Consider the following 13217-nt stretch of genomic DNA (forward strand, 5'->3'; position numbering starts at 1 on the left):
CCTCTCACTAAAGATGAGATGGCACCAGACCACCCTTGTATCAATAGGCCCCTGAATATCACTCGGGCCTGTCCCTGCAGTTGTGTTGCCTCTGGCCCGAGGCTTGGGATGCATGATTCCGCACCCCAGGCCAGGAGGGCCATGGGGCTGGGTCAGGAGGACCACCAGAATCTAACATACAGAAAATAAGATGAACCATGTGGCGTCAGTACCTTAAATACCCCCCCCCCCCCCAAACGGTATGCACAGCAGGAGATCATTGCCACTAGGCTGGTTCTGAGAGAACAGTGGCATTCACTACACCCAGCTAGATTGTTTCTATTCCTGCTGGCGGTGACAGCGACACCTGCGGTCAAGGAGAACCCAGTACAACCCAGCTGGACTGGTACTGAAACTAGAAATTTTGAGTCCCAAAGCCCAACTGTTTTGGGCAAATTAACTTTAGAAGAGAAAAAAAAGTGCCTGCTCATCAGGAGCCAGTGCTATAGATGTTAACTGGAATCCACCGGAGGGGCACATACCACTTTGTCCCCCACACTATCTCGTAAGTAATTGTACCAGTCTAAAATCTTCCACCACCAGCTGTAAGGATGACATCTTACCCTTAAGGCCCCCTCTACATCCTCAAGGCACATTTAATCCCATCCTGCAACCCCAGGGACCACAAATCTATCTCCAATAAATGTACTCCACCCCGCCCTTTAGTACTTCCTTGTATCAGATTCTCATTCCCTATGGCAAATGACCATGCCCCCAGTTCCCAGAAAAAAAAAAAATGAGCCCACCATCTTTATTGACTAACAAATGTAGGTACGAAATTTCCTTGAGTTCCGCCCACCAATCCTCCTCAGACACCTCATCTAGCCTGCACAGAGTGGCCTTTGTGGCCGTCCTGATATGGAAGGAGCATACTGTTTGTCTTCCAAACCTGCCGCCTGAAGACACTTCCTGAATATGGCAATGAACTGAAACCTGGACAACCGCGACCCATCCCAATGTAACCAAAAGGGCCCTGGCCCACATCCAAAAATTTCCCAGATACACTGTGGAACCCGGCAGTTGAAACGGCTGTACCCATATCCCCTTGTCTGTCTTTGACCTGCGTAGAAAAGCCTGCCCCCCTGTCCTCCTCCCAAATCGCATTCCCTCGACAAGACTCCCCGCCCAGAACCTTCCTAGAAGGACTGGCCAGCTCGCTGATCCGTAACTCCTCAAAAAATGCCAAAGAAAAAGCCGCTTTAAACAAGTATACCTCCTATCTGGAAGTATAGAGGGTGCCCAATTGCACAAAAATTGCTTGCAAGATAGCAAGGACACAGACGCCTAGCATTCTTGCATGTATGCAACTTCCAATACCCCTTTAAAGCTTGGCGGACCCAAAAATATTTTGTAAAATCAACCCCACCCAATACTTTAAAGATCAAGGCCACCAGTTTCCGCTCAATGGCAGACACCAAAACGCACGCTCCAGTTTCCTGGAAGCAAAGTAAAGAACCAGCAGCCTTCCCTCCGAATCCTCCCAAACCCCTTCTGCATTCCGAACCAAATCCAACCATACCTTGGTATTTATGCCACCCATGTGGCCTCACTCACCGACCTTCTGATCCATCCAGCGCCGGCTCCAAAGCAATCTCCCATAGCCAACCCGGACAAGGAATCCACCTGTTCCGCTGCTGGTGCCAGCTCTTGGAACCTGTCCCACTGAAACCAAGACCATGAGTCAGCTACCGTATTGTCAATCCCAAGGAGGTATACAGCATACAGAAAAATATTCATCTGCAGGCAGCAGAGCACCATGTGGCGCAGCAGCCGTATCACGGGTTGCGACGACACTGAGATTCGGTTAATGACTTGCACCACACCCACAATTGTCACAATTCAACCGAAGTTTCAAATTCCTAAATGATTCACCCCAGATTTCCAAAGCCAGCACTACTGGAAAAAGCCCCAGGAGCACCAGGTTATGAAGGAACCCCGAGTCTGCCCAGGATTTGGGCCAAGGTTCTGTGCTCCAGGGACCCTGGTAGAATGCCCTATAACCTGTTGACCCTACAGCATCCGTAAACCTCTCCAAATCAAAATTACCGGTAGGGGTGAGCTTTGGGTTCGAATTGAGCCCATGGTCGACTCGAACATCGTCCGTTCAGTTGTTCGCCGAATTCCAAACATTATGGGGCGTTCGCGCCAAATTCGAGTGGCGTGTCATGGCCCATAATTCACTGCAGCACGAGTATGAGTACCGATACTTGACAATCATGTACTCGCCGTTACCTGATTTTGGTCATGTGACCATTTTAATGAAAAATTACACGTTTTTGCCATATGAGGAATTGAAACGCAGTCAAAAGACATGAAAGAAAACATGTTTATTTGCTGGTTACAAATTGCACAGAACATGCTATATAAAAAATGTCAAATGTCATCCACGACGTGTACATTGCAAGTTCACAATGTAGGCATGAGGAGAAGCAAGAACAGTACAGTACCTCAGTCAACTCACAACACAAGTTAAAATTTCAAAAACCAAATGTAGTGGCCATAACCCTTGGCAGGGTGGCCTTAAGTTTTTGGCTTACCGGTTACCTCCGCTCGGCTTGTTCTTCAAAGTCTAGGGGTTCCCAGAGTTAGTACCCAACAACTTTGGATGCTGACACCAATAAAATCCTTTTTAAAAAGGTTTTTATTTGCAGGGGTAACATCCAACAAACACAGTCTCGTATGGGAACAGAGGGCGTGGGTGAAGGAACTCGGGCACCTTGAACTGCTAACATCAGAAAGTCTCATACCACCCAGAGAGTAACCACTCGCAGCTGGGTGCTTCAAAGCTGAACAAATCTCTAGCCAGAGATTATGGCAATCAGCACTTTGATTCAGAACTTGTGAAATCTCTGACCTTGAACAAGTTGTAACTGGAAGTGAATAGGAACCTTTTCCTCAGTACCTGGAACGTTCTCTGTCTCCTTGGCAGTACTGGAAAAAGTGTGTCATTCGTCACAACACAGCAACCAGGCACTTCTTAGAATGCCAGCTTGTTGGCCCTCCTCCAAAGATGTCCTCCCCCGGTTGCTTACACGAGCTGCGATGCCCCTCCAAGCCGAGAGCACACCCGGACGCCTTGAATCCTCCCTCTGTTACTGTGCCTCGGACCAGCCTGTTCAGAGACTCGGGAACAGACGGATACTCACCCCAGACCAGGTGGGTCTGTCGGGGCTAATCAACCGAAGCATGTTGCAGAGCGACGCACGCTCCTGTGACCGGGACCCCTCGCGGGGCTACCCCGGTCCAGAAGCAGGAACGGGCCACTATGGCCTCGCGAACGAACCCTGAACACGTGACTTCAACATCTTAAGTACCCTTCCCTAGACTCCCCAGCAGGGCCCGGCACACCCACCTATTGGCTCCAAGGAACCTTGACACCCAAAGCGTCCAACCAGGCCTGGTTCTAATCCTGTCACGTGCACTTAACGACCAAGCAGAACTCCAACACAGCCCAGCCAAACCGATGCCAAAGCTAACCTACACAATTAACCTTCAGAACTCCACTGCTCCGAGGCAAAAACAAAATTTGTACATGAGTGTCATTGCTACACAAAAAAATAAGATAAAAAAACAACATGTGTTTGTTTCCAGTTCAACTTCTTACACGTGTAAGAGAAACACATTTCACAGACAGAACATTCCAGGATGGCAAGGCAAGATGTGTGTTAGGTTGGCATGTAGTGTATATAGAAGGGCTCCTGCGCTCTATGGCAAAAAATTGGAAAAGAAGCAAAGAATATGTTCTAATCGGAGCAGCAAACACTTTTTGAGTAAACTCTCAATGGTATAGAAAACAGAAAAAAGGAAGGGGATGTGTTGCGCTTCCTAAATACCAAAAAATAAAAACTAATAAAATAAATAGGAATTGATGATACTCAACAGAGTGTGAATAATCATATAAAAAAAGTGCAGTAGTGCTTAATATGTAGTACTTAAAGCTTATAAGGGTGCATTTAAATGAACATCTAATATATAATGTGCTTGTGCATCACTCCAGTGTCTGGAAATAGGCAAAAAATGTGCTTAAAACCATAAAGTGCATATAATAGATTAATATTGCAGTGTGTATAAAAAAAGATAATAGATAAACATCTGTGATAAGACTGCAAGCAAAATTATACTATATATAGAGATGAGTATATATGATAGAATAATCTAAAAAAATATTCTATAAATGTTTTAAAAACAGTGATCTAAGACGTGCAAAAAACAGAGAAAAGTACTAATATATTCCTTGATATAAAGGGAACGTAATAGCAGCAAAAACGTGGATCTTGATAAAGTGTCCCATACACAGTCCAATCGTGCAACTTTCAAATGTGATTTCACAGCCGTAAATAAAGTGCAATGTGCCAAGATAACTCTCCTCCAACGGTGTTCCGTGCCAGTGCTGGTTATCCTAAATAATTTCCTCACGGCTGCAAGGTGTGCAGCAGAACAACAGATTTGCAGGGGGAATTCCGGAGGGTCAAGTGGGCTGTGAATGGGACTTCTGACGGTGCCGTTCTTCCTTGCAGTTATGGCCAACGAAACAGTGCTCAAAATAACAAGTAAAGGGTATCCTCCATAGTGTAGTATTTAAAACAAGCGATTTATTTGAAATGATTAAAACTACTCACAAGCAGGAACAAATGAACAGGCACACAGCTTAACAGATCAGTGAACGGTTTCCTTAGATACAAACGTCACTTCCGGTTTCCTACGCGTTACGTCACGTATGGACTTCAACTGGGATGATTCTAAGGGGACCGGAAGTGCTTTATGAGAGTACTGGGCGGACCGCGTCCGCCCACTATTTACATAACTAAAGTGTGTGATCACAAGGGAAGGCAATTGGATTGCCCAGCATTACCATAGCTAGGGCGTGTACTAGTGGAGCGGACCAATTAGATTCCAAGGGTGTATCCCGCTTTGTATCTTGCCTCGCACCACACTCGAAGTTGTTCATTAGAGATATGACGAGCAGGCGCAGGCAAAGTAAAAAGGGAGAGACGAATGGACAAGCGGACATGACTAGAATTAGAAAACTCACGTGGAGCCCATAATTGCAGCGTACCTTAAAAAAGGGGGAGAGAGAGGGGGGGCTCACATCGTATAGTGTACTTTCAAATATATTACTATGGCATAGATAGAGACAAGTGTTCCATATTCTAATATGTGGTTATGCCGTCGACCATTTTTTCGAAGTCCTTAGTCATCACCGAGAAACGGCCATTGTTCTGGTGGTAAAGCCTTATTAGAATTATCGCGGAAGCGGCCATTAATTTGGTGGTAAAAAACTAAAGGAACGAAGCAGTAATTCTTACTGTTTTAAGACGAACAAGACATCTCAAGATGACAGTGATGGATCTTACAATTATCACTTGAGATCAGGCAATGATTTAGAGACACCCGTGTATGTGTGCATATATAATTGTAGATAAGATAAATTATGATGTATACCGGTATAAAAATAGGTGTAAAAATAAATAAAGATAAAAATAAGAAAAAAGACCTTAAATTAGCCAATAACATTGCAATAAAACCAATTAAGGACCTTAAATTTACAAGGGACCTACAATTTAAAATGTATAAGAGGATCACAGAAATGACGTATGTATTGACAGCATATTAAAATAGACATATATAGACTAAGTCAATACCCATAAATTGATTCTTTAGAATAAAATATAAAATTCAAAGATTAAAAATTAAAAATATGTTACAATTATGTTGACAAGGCGGGAGATAAAAAAGAAGAAGAAAATAGATAGAGGGCGCTAAAAGTTACTAATAAAACAGTTCAAATCGAACTCAATGTTTAGTCCTCTAGGGGTAAAAGTGTCGAGCGTAAATATCCACTTCGACTCTATTTGGCTTAAAGTCCTCACTTTGTGCCCACCCCTCCAATGCTTAGCATAGGGGACAATGCCCTAGAATTTTAAATCTCTGGGGTCTTTTTTATGATGAGTAGCAAAGTGCTTAGAGACGCTATGCTTATCATACCCCTTTAGAATGTTCTGTATATGCTCCTTGAGCCTAATCCTTAAAGGTCTCTTTGTGCGGCTCCAACATCGGCTGTTCGCCCGTTCTGCGAATTCCAAACGTTATGGGCCGTTCGCGCCAAATTCGTGTGGCGCTCACGGCCCACAATGCACTGCACCATCAGGATGCCTGTGGCCAATCATAGCTCAGTCTGTGTAGTACACACCCCACACTATATAAGGCCGCCAGCGTGGCGGCCTTGTGTAGTGTGTTGGCGTCTGTAGGAGTTAGTGGGTGTTCTGTGTACCTTCAACACAGTATACACCATTCGTTATCGGCCGATTTTGCGTTCTTGCTCTTCTGTAGTGGTTGTTGTCTGCGTGCCCTGACCGCAGTATACACCGCTATATCCACCTATATAGCTAGCTATCTTGCGCTTTTTAAATAGAGCTTGCAGTCAGTTGTAGGAGATCATGTGTGCTGTCTGCGTGCCCTGAACCCAGTATACACCGCTAGGGATGATTTACAGTCCCAAGAAACCCGTGGACTTGTACGTGGCTGGGAGGAGGTAGCTGCGGATCATGTTGTCCTTAATGACCCAGAGGACTCCAGACTGAATGCCTCAGCTAACCTACACTGCATGGCCTCCCTGATCCTGCAAAGCCCACGGAAGGAACCTCGTATTCTTTGGATCAAGGAGAGGGACCATTACTGGCTGGCCACTCTCCTTGATCCACGGTACAAGGGTAAGGTTGCCGACTTTATCTTGCCTTCACAGAGGGAGCAGAGGATGAGACATCTCCGGGAGGCCTTGCAGAAAGGTCTGTGCAAGGCATTCCCAGAGACTGGGAGGTTACAAACTCCTGGTCCTGGACAACATGTTGCTGAGGCATTGGTCAGAAGGAGCGGTGGAGAAGGTTGCCGTCTGACCGATGCGCTCAGACACTTTTTTAGTCCACAGCCCCAAGGTATGATCGGTTCCAGCAACCATCGCCAGCGTCTGATTTACATGGAGCAGGAATACCTAGGGGCAAGGTCAGACTTGGACACCTTTCCCACCGAAAAACCTTTGGCTTACTGGGTCTTGATGATGGATCACTGGCCAGAGCTTGCACAGTATGCAATTGAGCAACTGGCCTGTCCGGCATCCAGCGTTCTTTCGGAACGCACCTTCAGTGCTGCTGGTGGCTTTGTTACCGATTACAGGGTGCGCCTGTCCACCGACTCGGTTGATCGGTTGACCTTCATAAAGATGAATCAGTCTTGGATCACTCACAGCTACCAAGCACCTGAAGCTGATGTAGCCGAATAATTTTTTTTTAAATATCACATCCCTTTAAGACTGCCTATGCTGATGCTGAGTGACTGTCCTGTTATGTTGATTGCCTATCCTCTTCCTCCTCCGCTGATATGTTGGAAGAACATTTTTGGTTCTGGGTGATGCCACCAGCCCAGTTTTTCAGCCCCTGTTCAACAGGGGCGTTTAATTACAATTTTTGATGCAATGCTTTGCAGCAGGGCTCATTCCTGCACCACAACTAGAGTATATGGGAGAGGTTGCAGTGTCGTGGCACCAGCACCAGTGTCACCAGCCCAATTTTTCAGCCCCTGTTTAACAGGGGCATTTAATTAAAATTTTTGATGCAATGCTTTGCAGCAGGGCTCATTCCTGCACTACAACTAGAGTATATGGGAGAGGTTGCAGTGTCGTGGCACCAGCACCAGTGCCTAAGGCCCAATTTTTCAGCCCCTGTTTAACAGGGGCGTTTAATTACAATTTTTGATGCAATGCTTTGCAGCAGGGCTCATTCCTGCACTACAACTAGAGTATATGGGAGAGGTTGCAGTGTCGTGGCACCAGCACCAGTGCCTAAGGCCCAATTTTTCAGCCCCTGTTTAACAGGGGCATGTAATTACAATTCTTGATATAATATTTCACAGCAGGGCCCGTTCCTGTGCACACCGAGAGTAACTGTAAGGACTTATAGTGTTGTGGCACCAGCACCACAACCACCAAAGGCCCAATTTTTCGACCACTGTTCAACGATGGCATGTAATTACAATTCTTGATATAATCGTTCACAGCAGGGCGCTCCAGCGCCTACCAAGAGTCACTTTGAGGGCTTACAATGCTGTGGCAACACCAACACCTTGTTCCGCCATTTCTGCAGAGCATATAGGGCAGGCCCCTACTTTCAAACATCCAACTTACAAATGTCTCCTATTTGCAAACGGAAGGAGACAACAGGAAGTGAGATGAAAAAAGACGGACGGCAAAACAAATTATACAGGGGTGATAACAGGTGTTTTCCAAAAAGCTTAAAAATAGATTTTTTGACTGGAGCTACACTTTAAAAATGTACCAGTTGAAAATTACAAACAGATTCTACTTAACACAACAAACCTACACAGTCCCTGTCTTGTTTGCACTGCCTGTATACTGCTGTTCTGAGTATATAGGGCCTGGGGGCCCCACGTCTTTCCTTTTTTTAACCTCCCTGGCGGTATGATTCATTCTGGTTTTAGGTGCTGTAAGCGGTACAATTATTTTGCATGGAAATTTGGCGTTTTATATTGTAGTCCTGTAATTCTTAGGAATAACTATCTTAAATCTGTTCAAACCAGAGTCTAGCAGACATCCCGGGTATGATAAAGTTTATAATATAATAAATAATAATAAAAATTATTCAATAATGTAATCAAATCCTAAAACACTGAAAAAGGGACACTTTTTGGTTGCTATGGACAATCTCCAAATTTCAGGCAGAAAAACAGTATTTATGATATAAAAGTGCATGCAGGGCATTGCACAGACCACTAGGGACAAAGGGGGTGTGTATTTTTTAATACAGTACTGTAATCTGTAAGATTACAGTGCTGTGTGTGTTTTGTGTCTTTTTACTTTTTTGAATTTGCCATCGTTCTCCGCTCCTGTGAGGCGTAAAGTCGCAGGGAACGGAGCTCGGCGGCATTCGGCACTGTGAATCGAATGGAGGACAGCTCGTTTACACAGCGTGGAGGACATCGATGGATCCAGGGGACAAGGTAAGTAACTCTCCCTGTGTCCTCACCTGCATCCAGCTATGCGATCCCGAGTCTGGCTCGGGGTTACCGCTCCTGTTAGTAAAATCTCAACCCGAGCCAGACTCGGAATTACCGCTAGGGGGGTTAATATGGGTACGGGGTTCCCCTTAATATCCGTACAAGACCCAAAGGGGCTGGTAATGGGCAGGGGGAGCTACCCATTCCATTTTTCTCAATGATTTTCATCCATATTGTCTGAACCAGATATTACATTAAAAACGCAAGCAGTTTTAAATGACTTTTATTCCTTTAAATTTCACTTTGTGCAGGGACTGTTCTAAACACGGGAAATATGTGGCACTTCACAGGCATACTATAGACACCCCCCAGGCACGATATTTAAAGGAATATTTCACTTTTTTTTCACTTTAATCGTCATTAAAATCAGTGCTCCCGCCAAAACGGCCATTTTTAAAAACATTTTAGGCATTGACCCATGTCCCCTGGGGCAGGAGCCAGGTCCCCAAACCCTTTTTAGGACAGTATCTTGCATATTAGCCATTAAAATTAGCACTTTTTATTTCGAACGTTCGAGTCCCATAGACTTCAATGGGGTTCTAATGTTCGTACGAATTTGCGGTCTGTTCAAAAGTTCTGATGCAAACCAAACCGGGGGGTGTTCGGCTCATCTCTAGTACAGTACAATTACTCAAGGGCTTCCCTCTGAGGTATGATGCAGTCCATTGATACTGGAACTGAAACACAATTTTACAGTGGTAACAATTCCTGCTCTGCAACACACTTGTAAATGTCTCCAGTGTAGGTATCACTTAACTGTCAGTCACCTATCAATAAAGTATAGGCATTGAGGCCTGATTGGACTATATGAATGAGACCACTTCGTGTGGAACTGCAGGTCTCAGGAACTCTGTAGGATGAGTTTAACCACTTAAGGACCGCCGTATTGCCATTGTACGTCATCACAATGGCACAGGCAGGCACAAGCACGTACATGTACGTGCCTGCCTTCCAGCGGGTGGGGGGTCCGATCGGACCCCCTCCCACTGGATACGGCGGTCCGTTTCCCTCCTGGAGCGATCCGTTATGAGGGGATGGCCATTGGTTTCTGGCCACCCCCTCTCGATCGCTCCTGGCCAATGACGAACTTCCTCCCACTGTGTATTGTTTCCTGCTGAGTGACGCTGCTGAATGACGCTTCTTCTGGGTGACACTTCTTATATAGCTGAGGGTGGGGCCGCCCGGTGACATATTCGTATGACCTCGTCCCCCTCTGACGCCATGGGGGAAGCCACGAGGAAACAATTTGGTGCAGGGTTCCCCTTAATTTCCATACCAGACCTGAAGGGCCTGGTATGAATTTTGGGGGGACCCCATGCAATATTGAATTGTTTTTTTATTTAATTTTAATTCTTTCAAAAAAAAAATTCTATGATTTTATATTGCCGAGACCCGACAATTCATTACAGTCACGATCAGTTTTAAATGACAATTTTTCCTTTAGAAATGTCATTTTGTGCAGGGACTGTTCTAAACATTGGAAAATGTGGCACTTTACAGGCATGCTATAGACACCCCCCAGGCATGATATTTAAAGGAATATTTAATTTTTTTCGTTTCACTTTAAGCATTAAAATAATCACTGCTCTCGAAAAAACAGCCATTTAAAAAAATAAATAAATTTGCACTGATACAGTAGGTGCCGCCGATATTGTGTTTACAGCGGGACAGTATTGCGCTGGTTCCCGGCGACAGGCTTCTCTAACCAGCGCTATACCGTTGCGCTGGCTGCATTAGGAAAATGTTATTTTCCTATAGCAGCCAGAGCGAGGCGATAATGTCGTCTCACTCATGAAGCCTGCATGCCTTCTCGGGGCATACCAGGCCCTTAGGTCCGGTAGGGGTTTTAAGGGGAATCCCCTTCGCCGAATAAAACGGCGTGGGGTCCCCCTCAAAATCCATACCAGACCCCTATCCGAGCACGCAGCCCGGCCGGTCAGGAAAGGGGGTGGGGACGAGCGAGCGCCCCCCCCTCCTGAGCCATACCAGGCCGCGTGCCCTCAACATGGGGGGTGCCTTGGGGGAGGGGGGCGTGTGGCCCCCCCACCCCAAAGCACCTTGTCCCCATGTTGATGAGGACAAGGGCCTCTTCCCGACAACCCTGGCCGTTGGTTGTCGGGGTCTGCGGGGGCTTATCGGAATCCGGGAGCCCCCTTTAATAAGGGGGCCCGGATCCCGGCCCCCCACCCTATGTGAATGAGTATGGGGTACAATGTTCCCCTACCCATTCACCTGTGAAAAAAATGTACAAAAAAAACACACACACAAGGGTTAAAATAGTTTATTGCACAGCTCCGGGGGTCTTCCGTCTTCGGGGGTCTTCTCGCCGGACTCTGTTATCTTCTGCTAGCTCTTTTACTAGCAGAGGAGCCCGACATTCTTCTTCGCCACCGCCGCCCTCTTTTTCCGACTTCGGGGGTCTTGTTCCCCTCTTCGGTTCTTCTTGCCGGGCCACCGCTTCTTCTTCCAGCTCTTTTACTAGCGGTGGCCCGGTCTTCTGTCGCCGTCGCAGCCACCACCGCCGCCTTCCGTTCTTCTTCTTCTTCTGGAGATGTTGACTCAACGCTCTCTCCGGCCGCAATGCCAGGGACGGGGTGCACGGCGACTTATATAGGGACAAGGGCGGGGTCATCGTTGATGTCACATGTGACCCCACCCCCTTACGATGTCACAGTCCCGGAGGATGCTGGGACTGTGACATTCTTAAGGGGACGGGGTCACCATGTGACATCAACCAATGACCCCGCCCTTGTCCCTATATAAGTCGCCACGCACCCCGTCCCTGGCATTGCGGCCGGAGAGAGCATCGAGTCAACATCTCCAGAAGAAGAAGAAGAAGAACGGAAGGCGGTGGCGGCACCGGTGACGGCGACAGAAGACCGGGCCACCGCTAGTAAAAGAGCTGGAAGAAGAAGCGGTGACACGGCAAGAAGAACCAAAGAGGGGGACAAGACCTCCGAAGTCGGAAGAAGAGGGCGGCGGCGGCGGCGAAGAAGAATGCCGGGCTCCTCCGCTAGTAAAAGAGCTAGCAGAAGATAGCGGAGGAGTCCGGCGAGAAGAACCTCGAAGACGGAAGACCCCCGGAGCTGTGCAATAAACTATTTTAACCCTTGTGTGTGTGTTTTTTTTGTACATTTTTTTCACAGGTGAATGGGTAGGGGTACATTGTACCCCATACTCATTCACATAGGGTGGGGGGCGGTATCCAGGGTCCCCCTTATTAAAGGGGGCTCCCGGATTCCGATAAGCCCCCCGCCCGCAGACCCCGACAACCAATGGCCAGGGTTGTCGGGAAGAGGCCCTTGTCCTCATCAACATGGGGACAAGGTGCTTTGGGGTGCTTCCCCAAGGCAACCCCCATGTTGAGGGCACGCGGCCTGGTACGGCTCAGGAGGGGGGGCGCTCGCTCGTCCACGCCCCCTTTCCTGACTGGCCATGCTGCGTGCTCTGATAGGGGTCTGGTATGGATTTTGGGGGGGACCCCACGCCGTTTTTTTCGGCGAAGGGGATTCCCCTTAAAATCCCTACCGGACCTAAGGGCTTGGTATGCCTCCCAAGGGGGAACCCATGCCATTTTTTTTATATTTGGCGTGGAGTTCTCCCTTAGAATTCATACCAAAGAGTGCCTGGTATTGGAGGGAATCCAATTCGGATCCCCGCACCAGTGTCAACCCGGCCAGCGTTGCTTATCGGGAAAGAAAAATAAACATTTTTCCTTTCCCGATGCGAGCCAGCTCGGCGCTGGCTCCCGCGACGGAGCTCGTAGGGTGTCAATCTCGCCGCTAGAAGCGGCGAGATTGACACAATATCACGGTCACCTACTGTACATGTCCCCTGAGGCAGGACCCAAACACTTTTTATGACAATAACTTGCACTAGTAAGCCTTTAAAATTAGCGCTTTTGATTTATCATGTTGGTGTCCCATAGACTTTAACGGTGTTCCGGTGGCTTTCAAATTTGCCCCGAACAACGCATATTGTATGGTGTTCGCGGAACATCCGAAAAACCAAAGTTCAGGCCGAACTTATGCTCAGGCCGAACCGTTTGCCCATCCCTAGTTTTTGCCCTTTCACTACTTTGTATAAACTTATATCAAAGTTCCAGCATCTCT

This window comes from Lithobates pipiens, unplaced genomic scaffold, assembly GCF_037356315.1.
Source record: "Lithobates pipiens isolate NorthernLeopardFrog02 unplaced genomic scaffold, aLitPip1_a1.2 Scaffold_25, whole genome shotgun sequence".
Taxonomy (NCBI): domain Eukaryota; kingdom Metazoa; phylum Chordata; class Amphibia; order Anura; family Ranidae; genus Lithobates; species Lithobates pipiens.